The sequence below is a fragment of the Parasteatoda tepidariorum genome, chromosome 6, assembly GCF_043381705.1.
Source record: "Parasteatoda tepidariorum isolate YZ-2023 chromosome 6, CAS_Ptep_4.0, whole genome shotgun sequence".
Classification (NCBI taxonomy): domain Eukaryota; kingdom Metazoa; phylum Arthropoda; class Arachnida; order Araneae; family Theridiidae; genus Parasteatoda; species Parasteatoda tepidariorum.
The window spans coordinates 88,714,673-88,724,031 of record NC_092209.1 but is presented as its reverse complement, the minus strand read 5'-3'; the positions used below and the strand labels follow the sequence as shown (position 1 = coordinate 88,724,031).

The window sequence follows — 9,359 nt, the reverse complement described above, 5'->3', positions numbered from 1 at the left end:
AAATAAGTGACTGAAAAAGAATTCACTATTTACGTTTGGAGCGCATTAAGGGTTGTCTCAATTTCAAGAGCGGAGACTTTTCTCCTCCTTCTCCCTCGCCGAAATAAACTCTTCGTCCGAGGAGGTGGGGGAAATTGTCAACTCCTGGTAAACGAACTAGAGCAGTAATTTAAAAAAATACAGATTAGGGGTTGAAAGATATCCGAGTTAATTACCACACTAGGTGAATTTTCACTTAAAATTCTTAATTCGCGACAAAATAATGTAAACAATATTCCAGTTGCAATTCGTTTCGTTTTTTCCCAACCGTAAGATAAAATGAAATTAAAATATAAATAAAGAACCAAAGCTACGTATATTATTAGCAAGTTTATTCATTTATTCTTTAAATATAAAAATCTGATTTTTTTTTATAGTGTTATTGTAAGTATTTGTACAGGAAAAAAACTTTAATAAAAATAGCATTTTATCGAAACATTACTTCGACATATAATAGATTAATGACTTTATAAAAAAAAGAGCCAAATATAGCTTTTATAGTTTCTGAATGATATAATAGTTGCATTAGAGTTCTTGTAAAGTTATCGATTGTTGTATGAAACTTTATCCTCTCCCGAGATCTTTATGTTATAAGCTCGTGTTTGATTTCATGATAAAATAATTAAAAAAAAGAAGAGATTCGATATTGCTACCTAAATCTTAACATTTATATTGGAGTTTTTAAAATTTTAATTGAGGGTACTAGTTCCAATTTAAACTGTTATCTTTCCTTCATGAATAAAAGCACAGTTTCCTTTTATATATTCTTATTATGTCAAACAATTTGTAATCCTAACTATAAATTTTTTTAAGTGAAATTGAATCTTTTTCAAAATTAGGTAATCACTCATTTCATCGCTACGATTAGTAAATAAAATGTCGTTGGATACGATTATAATAATTGCATATTTAATTAACAACGTGTTCTTTTTGCGGAAATTATCGACTTTAAATGAAAAAAAAAATCCAAAAACAATGATGAATGCAGAGCAGTCTTGAGCAGAAAATGGAGCCTCCTAGTCTTTTAAATAACTGATTAAAAGAAGATTGTTGTTGCAGTAGTTCATTAACGTCGTGCCTAGAGCTGCATAATGGGCTATTGGCGACGGTCTGGGAAACATCCCGGAGGATGATCCGAAGACATGCCATCACAATTTTGAACCTCTGCAGAGGGGATGGCACCCCCGCTTCGGTAGCCCGACCACCTGCACGCGAATTCGAACACTTTACGGTAGAACAGTTTAACGAGGACCGATACCGCTCACCCTCGGTCCCTACGCCGACTGATCCAAGTGGTCACCCACCCGCACACTGACCGCAGCCAGCGATGCTTGACTTCGGTGATCTGCTGGGAACCGCGCCTTAACTATCAGTCACTGCTGAACTATAAAAAGAGGAAGAGCCTGCAGTTTAATTAGCAGCATTGCGTAATTCTAAAGATATGAAGAAAAAAAAATCACTTTTACATGTTCTTCTAGAACGTGTAAAAATGAGTTTTTCATGTATATGCGTATCCCAGAACGAAGTAATTATAGTTTTTAGTCGAATTTCCCAAGGTTCTAGTTTCGCAACCCTACTACAATTGGTTTTGGAGAAGCACAGGCATACACGTATTATATAGACACTAAACTAAACTAAAACTCAGTGGCTTAACAGCCCATGGAGGGCCAAGGCCTACTGTGCCAATCACAATTTTCTTGACCTTTTTCTCTGGTTTGTAGGACTAGATGTTCCGGTTGGTTGGTCAACCGAAGGCAGAACTCCTAGTGTTTATTCTCCAAGCATGCTTGGTACTCATTCTATCGACCCATTGAAGGGATGAAAGGCTGAATGAACTATGCCCGGCTAGAGGAACGAACCTAGGACCTGTGGCAAGAAGTGCTAACACTCAGCCAGAGGGTGTCTTATATATGAGCAATTCTACAAGTAAACGCCAATTAGGCAGCCAAAAAAAAATTTAAAAATTTTTGGGGGGCACACTATTTCTACATGGATTTTCTTCTTTTTTACACCCTAAAAAGGCAAGAAAAAATCGTGAACATGGAAATTTTTCTTTGTGACATACTTTAAATGTGACATACTCTTTCTGACATACTCAGATAAATCTGAGCCATTTATTCAGATAAAACGATTTTTACATAAATATAATATTATTATTCTCTCTAAAATGTATTTATAGAGATTTCATACTATAATATTGTATTTTAGCATGAAAATTGACGTTTATTTGTAGAATTGCTCATATCGTCACTTTGAAACTAAACCGTGGTAACTCAAAAAAGCAAGTTTTTCAGGAGAGCAATTTCTAACTTTCCGCGCTAATGCTAATCGCGCCAATGCGATAACGATTTATCTGCTCTCTAAATTAATTTTATGGATTTATGAAGATAACACTTTGTTTCTCTAAAAGGGTGATTTTTTTTACACAAAATGACTCAAATATCTCATTTTTCGATTTACTACGGTTAGTTTCAAAGCGACGATATGAGCAATTCTGCAAATACACGCAAATTAGGCAGCCAAGCAAAAATTAAATGTTTTTTTTTTTGGGGGGGGGCATGCTATTTCTGCATGAATTTTCTTTTTTTTACACCCTAAAAAAGCAGGAAAAAATATTAAACATGAAATTTTTTCTTTGTGACATACTTTAAATGACAAAATACCAATTTTAAATTTTTCCCGATTTTTTCAATTTAGGAACTTTGATTAAATTTTTTTTTTTATACTAAAATATAATCTTATAGTACGAAATCTCTATAAATACATGTTAGAGAGACATTATAATAATATTATATTTATGTAAAAATCGTTTTATCTGAATAAATGGCTCAGATTTATCTGACTATGTCAGAAAGAGTATGTCACATTTAAAGTATGTCACAAAGAAAAATTTCCATGTTCATGATTTTTTCTTGCCTGTTTAGGGTGTAAAAGAGAAAAAAATTCATGTAGAAATAGTGTGCCTCCCAAAAAAATTTTAATTTTTTTTTGGCCGCCTAATTGGCGTTTATTTGTAGAATTGCTCATATACACTACCCTACAATAATGAAAAAGACACTATCAGGTTTTGATATTTTTAAAAATTACTCAAGAAATACTTAAAAGATTATTTTATAACTTTAGAGGTGTTTAGTTCATGCGATATTTCATATTTAGCATTGAGATTCAAAGTTTTCAGTAATAAATTACAGAAAATTATGAAAAAAACAAGTATTTTTGAACACCCTATACCAGAAAATCAAGCAAAAAACTTGTTACTTGTATCGATTATTTGATAGTTATTTTTATTAAATGCATAAAGTTTCGTAAACCTAGAATAAATATTTATGAGCATTTTTGTAAATATGGATATTTTGGAGATATGGACATTTTTGTAAAAGATAAATTTTTTCACCTTACGTTTTTCCGTTATAATTTTATAGATATTCAATGGAATTAACCAAAACTTTTGAAGCAATTAAAGATTAATTACGAAACTGTTGATTTAAAATTTTAAAACTGAGTACAAAATAAGAGTAAATTTTAAAAAGTATAAGCAAATTTTAAAATTTACTTATACTTTTTAAAATTTAAAAGGTAAATAAATTTTAAAATTTAGAAGGTAAATAAATTTTTTAATTTAAAATGTAATGCTGAGTAAATTTTAAAACTCAAAGGGATAAATAATTTTATCCTTTTAAGTTTTCTTTTAAAAAGTACAAAAACTACTTAGAAAATTGCCTAAAACAGTTTAAAATTTTTGAGATATTCAAATAAAGCTTTTATCATTAGATGTCAATTACAATTCCTTACAAAATAATAATTTTTTTTTAAAAATAATTTTTGCGCATGTACAGTATAAAAAACCCAGCTTAAATACTCAGATCTTGCACAGTTTTAAACGAATATTTTTAAAATTTTGAATCAATAATTTTGTAATTAATCTTAAATTACTCCAAAATCTTTATTTAATTCCATTAAATATTTATGAAGTTATAGCAAAAAAACGTAAGGCGAAAAAATTAATTTTTTATAAAAATGTTCATATTTCAATAACTATTTCTCTAGGTTTACGAAACTTTATGCAGTTATTAAAAGTAGAAACTAAAGTAATCTGTATAAGTTACAAGCTAACTGCTTGATTTTCTGGCATAGGGTGTCCAAAAATACTTGTTTTCTTTCGTAATTTAAACTAGGTCTTTCAAACCTCTGAAAGCTTTAAAACTTATTGCTAAGTATTAAAACTTGCATGAACTTAGCACCTCAAAAGTTAAAAAATAATCCTTTAAGTATTTATTGAGAAATTAAAAAACTTGTCAAAAATTGATTGTGTCTCTTCTATTATTGCAGTGTGTCTTTTCTTTGCAGAATATAACTTTGTTTTTAAATTTAATAAATTAAGGAAAAATACTCTTACAAGATAGTTTCCAATCTATAAATCTAATTTATGGTTATAAAATTGTGGAAAAATGGGGAGACCCATAACAAGAGGACTACGGAGATATATGGGGAACGAGTTCTGATTAAGTGTCTAAAAAGTGGGATTATTAAGAAATATGGGGGTTATAATAAAATTTATAAATTTAAAAAAAAAAAAAAAAAAAAAAAAAAAAAAAACAGGAATGATGCCATGGTACAAAAAAAATTGCATAGCCCTTCGGAAAAAAAATTCAGGTAAAATTACCGCACCGCATGGTAATGACATTTGAGGTGAACGAAAAACCAGAATTCAGTAATAAAAAACGAAATATACAGAATTTAAACCATTCGTTTGGTAATTTTTCCGTTCATATAGTAACTATTGAACGGAAATTCTGAGTTTCAAACTCATAGCAACACCACACAAAACTGAAAATTAAATCTAACCGAAATAATGCTTTTCATTCCATTATCTAAGGTATCATGGTAAAGTACCAAATTTTACCACGTTTACCACAGTTCATCACATATTGTGAAACCATATTTTATAGTTTATTTTGCCAAAATTATTACCAAAACGCTTCTGTGAAACTTATATCGAGCTTTTTAGTGTTTTCAAAGAGTCAGAAACGCGTTAAATTTTACCATATTCTGGTGATTTTCACCATAATTTTTTTCTCAGTGCAGTCTTCTTAAAACAATATTAAAAATAAATTATTTGTTTATTCTCCGCAGCTGTTACTAAAATGTTTCGGCTTCTCGAAATGAAATCCCCATATCGCAGTTATATCATTTTTTGTTGCAACATATTAAATAATCTTTTCACTTACAAAGGAAAATCATTAAGCTTTTGTTGAAACAGCGTCAACTTTTGTACTCTTAAGTCTTTCAAGAACTATAAATTACCCGTAACCATTACATCAAATGGAATGAATCATCTTAAAAGCAGTAGCCACCGGTCAAATATTTATACAGTCATAGTACATTAGGTAACAATTTATATACCATAAACCATCTCTAAAAGAATTTTCACATGCAGTAAAAATCAGATTTAAGAAATTTAGAGTTATGATTTATAGTTATGAGCTTTATGATTCATTTTGTCCTTTGTCAAAGTCATATTATAATGCGAGTAAAGCAAGGTTTTATAAAGATTGCACTTAGAGACGTGTTTCCAGTTGTGATGTCAAATAAGAATCACTTCACTACAAAATGAAAATCAACCGACTTTTAAACTTTACAATAATAACGGTAAATATCATTTCTTTCACATATATCGATATATTATTTTTATTACAATTGTATACCACATTAAAAATTCTTTATTTATGGTGTTTCTATATGAAAATTTAAGAAAAAGTTTTTCTTTTTCAAATCGGAAGTTTATTTTATATGGTAATTACTAAGCTCATTATACCTATGAAATTTACTTTTTAAAAAACAAATAGATTTTAAAAAATTGAAAAAATTCGTTTATTTAAAATTTGAATTCTCAAGAACTTTTCGATTGATTTCGTTCAAGTTTAGTATCTTGCCATTTAAGATTACAATTTTTTTTCAAAAATTGAATAACTCAGAAATTATTCGATTGCTTTTGTTTTAAGCAGCAGACTCTTGAAAATGTTGTACAATTAGTCGTTTATCCAAAGTTAGTTCCATGCAAAAAAGTAACCTTTAATAATGATTTATTATTTCCTAAATAGAATGTTAAACAATTTGAAGTTTGATGTGTACGAATATCTAAATTATTTTAACCAATTTGATTTCAAGCACAACTTTTTTTCGCGATTTATGAAATTTTAAATAACTTGGTAAGTAGCTCTTGGGAAATAAAATGTACTACTTCTTTAAAATTTGATAAGTGATGCTAAAGATTTGATTTGAGGAACTTTTCTACTTATTTCATTCGATTTTCGTACTTTGATATTTAAAATTACATTCGTTAAAAAGGTGCAAAAGCTTGTTTACCTCACAGTTCAAATTCTTTCCAACTATTATTTAAAAAACAAATAAATAAATTTTAAAATTTATTTTTTCCACAGAATTATATTTAAATAAATACATTTTATTTTTGTAATCACTATTTTAACAATTGATCCTCAGATCAAAAGTTATTCAGGGTGTTCACTTTTTATATGTTTGTTAAAGTTTACATTGATTTTTAATTATTAAATTATTTAACAGAGTCTATTTTTCTTTTAGAAAATTATTCATACACTAAGTATATTTTAGAATTGCATAAAACCGTGCACATTACTCTTGTAATTAATTGATTATCACTACTGGCCGACAATGAATTGATGCAATTAATTCAAACAGCAGAAATCGTTTTAAAGGTCATGTTTTTAGGAATATTAAAATGCAGAAATTCTAAAAAAAAGTAGAAATTATATTATATTTATTTCATGTGTGTTTCTTTTATTTTCAATAAAAATGACTTTAAAAAAACTATTTAATGTAATTCTCATTTTTAATGTAATTGCTGCATTAAAAATGAGAGAAGTTACTCAACCTAATTTTTTTACATTTTCACCAACTATATCAATAGGGGCAATTTTGAGTAGCTATGTTTTGATTTTCCTGGTTTTTCAAAATTCTTTCTTTAGTCACTTTACAGCAAACGAGGGGAACCAAAGTGAACTCCTTTTCATGAATGACAATGAAATTGTAAAATTCTGAGTAATATTCAATTTTGCATAAATGCTTTAAAGTGCATAATACTTATACAGATAAACAATATAGATAAACAATATTCAAGCTCCTCAAAACATGAAAAATAAGTAACAATAATTAAAGTACAAACAGTAAAGAGTTTATAAGGATTTGAAACAGTAAGGAGTTATACTTACTTAGGATCTATTATTACTATTGATAGCAGAATGACTCCTGAAATAAAAAACCAACTCTATCTGGCAAATAGGGCTGAGAAGACTTATTAAATCTAGGTTTCTTTCTAGACAAAACGAAGTTCTTAATCTACAAAACTCTTGTCAGGCCAGTCTTGACATAACTTATGACATATTTAAGAGAGAGATATAGCGGAGTATACTTGGTGGTGTAAATAAAAACAATAACTGGAGAAGAGATTTAACTTTGAACTGTAGAAAATTTATAAACAACCCGATATTATTAAATACATAAAAATAAATAGAATGAATTGGATGGCCCACGTGATTCGAGTGAGTGATGAAAATACAATAAAAAAAGCTTTTCAAACCCACTGGAACAAGAAAGCGGGGAAGACCACGGTTGAGATGGGCTGACCCGGTGGAGTTTGCTTTTCTTGCAACTAATGAAAAGAATTGGAGATCAAAGATAAATTGGAAGTCATTATGGAGAAATCTTCAGAGGATGGCATTGGCGCACATTGGGCTGTCTGACCAGCTATGATTATGTTACTCAAGTAACACTTGCTAGTAATGTATAACAAAAGATCTCATTCCAGATGCAGAAGAAATAGTTTTATGAATTATACAATAATAATAATGCAGAATTCATGTGGATAATACAATAATAACAATTCGAATATTTCGTTAAAAATAATATTTTTTTATTTTTCCTAGTCTTGATCACTAACAATCTTTAATGATTAGTACTTAGGAGAGGTTTAATTTCCTGATATACTTAATTTTTTATTTTTATAATGTGTTCTTCTATTTTTTGCAGTTATCTTATACGCTATTGTACTTAGTTACCGTTACAACTGCAATGCCTCAACCTTTTGTTGGAAAACCTCAAAGACATCATTACCTGGATCGATTGGAAACATCATTGTACCCACCATCAGGTTATCGATGATGTCCATTCCCATCATTTCTTACTACGAAATTTATTGATCCACTAAAAATATCACCACGTCCTCCTCCAGGCGGTTCGTGAATCATATCATTTTCATGTAAATAAGAAAACTTACCTCAAAATTTACCTGCTTGTCAACTTCTGAAGCAGCTGCTCTTCAAAAATGAAGTGATATACATCATAAAATGTTTAGTTCACATGAGCATTTTTTAATTGTATAATATATATATTAAAAAACAATATTGTATAATATTGTACATGGTTGCAACCATGGTCTTTCATTGATAGTTAGATGCTGGGTTTAAAAATGATTTGTTTCACATAGTATGTGTTTCAATATGTAAATAAATTTATAATTTTTAAGTTTGTATCATATTGGAAATAGTTGCAACCATGGTCTTTCACTGTTAGTTTATATGTTGGGTTTAAAAATAACGATTTTTTTCACATAATATGTGTTTCAGTATGTAAATACATTTATAATTTTTAAGTTTGCATAATATTGTACATAGTTGCAACCATGGTCTTTCATTGATAGTTTAGATGTTGGGTTTAAAAAGAATGACTTGTTTCACATAATATGTGTTTCAATATGTAAATAAATTTATAATTTTTAAGCAAAAACAAATGTTTAATTGATTAAAAAAATTTTGTATCGCATTTCACTGTCATAAAATGATAATTTATCTATTTCATTTTCGTAAATTGTCATTAAGCAGGAAATTTGATGCATGCATTAATAATCAAAGAAGTTTCAGGTATGTCTTTGGCTATCATCAAAGTAAAATGAATAATATTTATTATAATATTTACCAAAAGATAATTTATTTATCCCTTATCAAACGTTACTTGGCAGAAATCTTTTTTTTTAACATTTTGCATTCCGAGTACTTTAATATGCTGTTTAAAATAATATAAACCCTAAATTATTTAGTATTATAGTTTTAGTATTGTTTTATACGAAAGGATGTAAAAGTACTGAGTCCGTTTCTATAATCCGTCCATATGTAAAACTACCGTGTACCGTTTCTCATAAGAAAAGTTTCTTATAAGAAAATTCTATGAATTATTTATTCCAGATACAGTTCCAAAATAGAATTGAATTGTATACAAATCAAATCAAT

The 9,359-nt window shown here is 28.6% G+C and overlaps 1 long non-coding RNA gene across 1 annotated transcript; it reads left to right on the top strand.

Annotated features, from left to right (window-relative positions):
- Positions 1-5,552: 5,552 nt before the first annotated feature.
- LOC122272043 (uncharacterized) lies at positions 5,553-8,895 on the top strand. The gene is made up of 2 exons (XR_006226757.2): positions 5,553-5,688; positions 8,104-8,895. It is a non-coding gene; the product is annotated as an uncharacterized lncRNA (long non-coding RNA).
- The last annotated feature ends 464 nt before the right edge of the window (positions 8,896-9,359 follow it).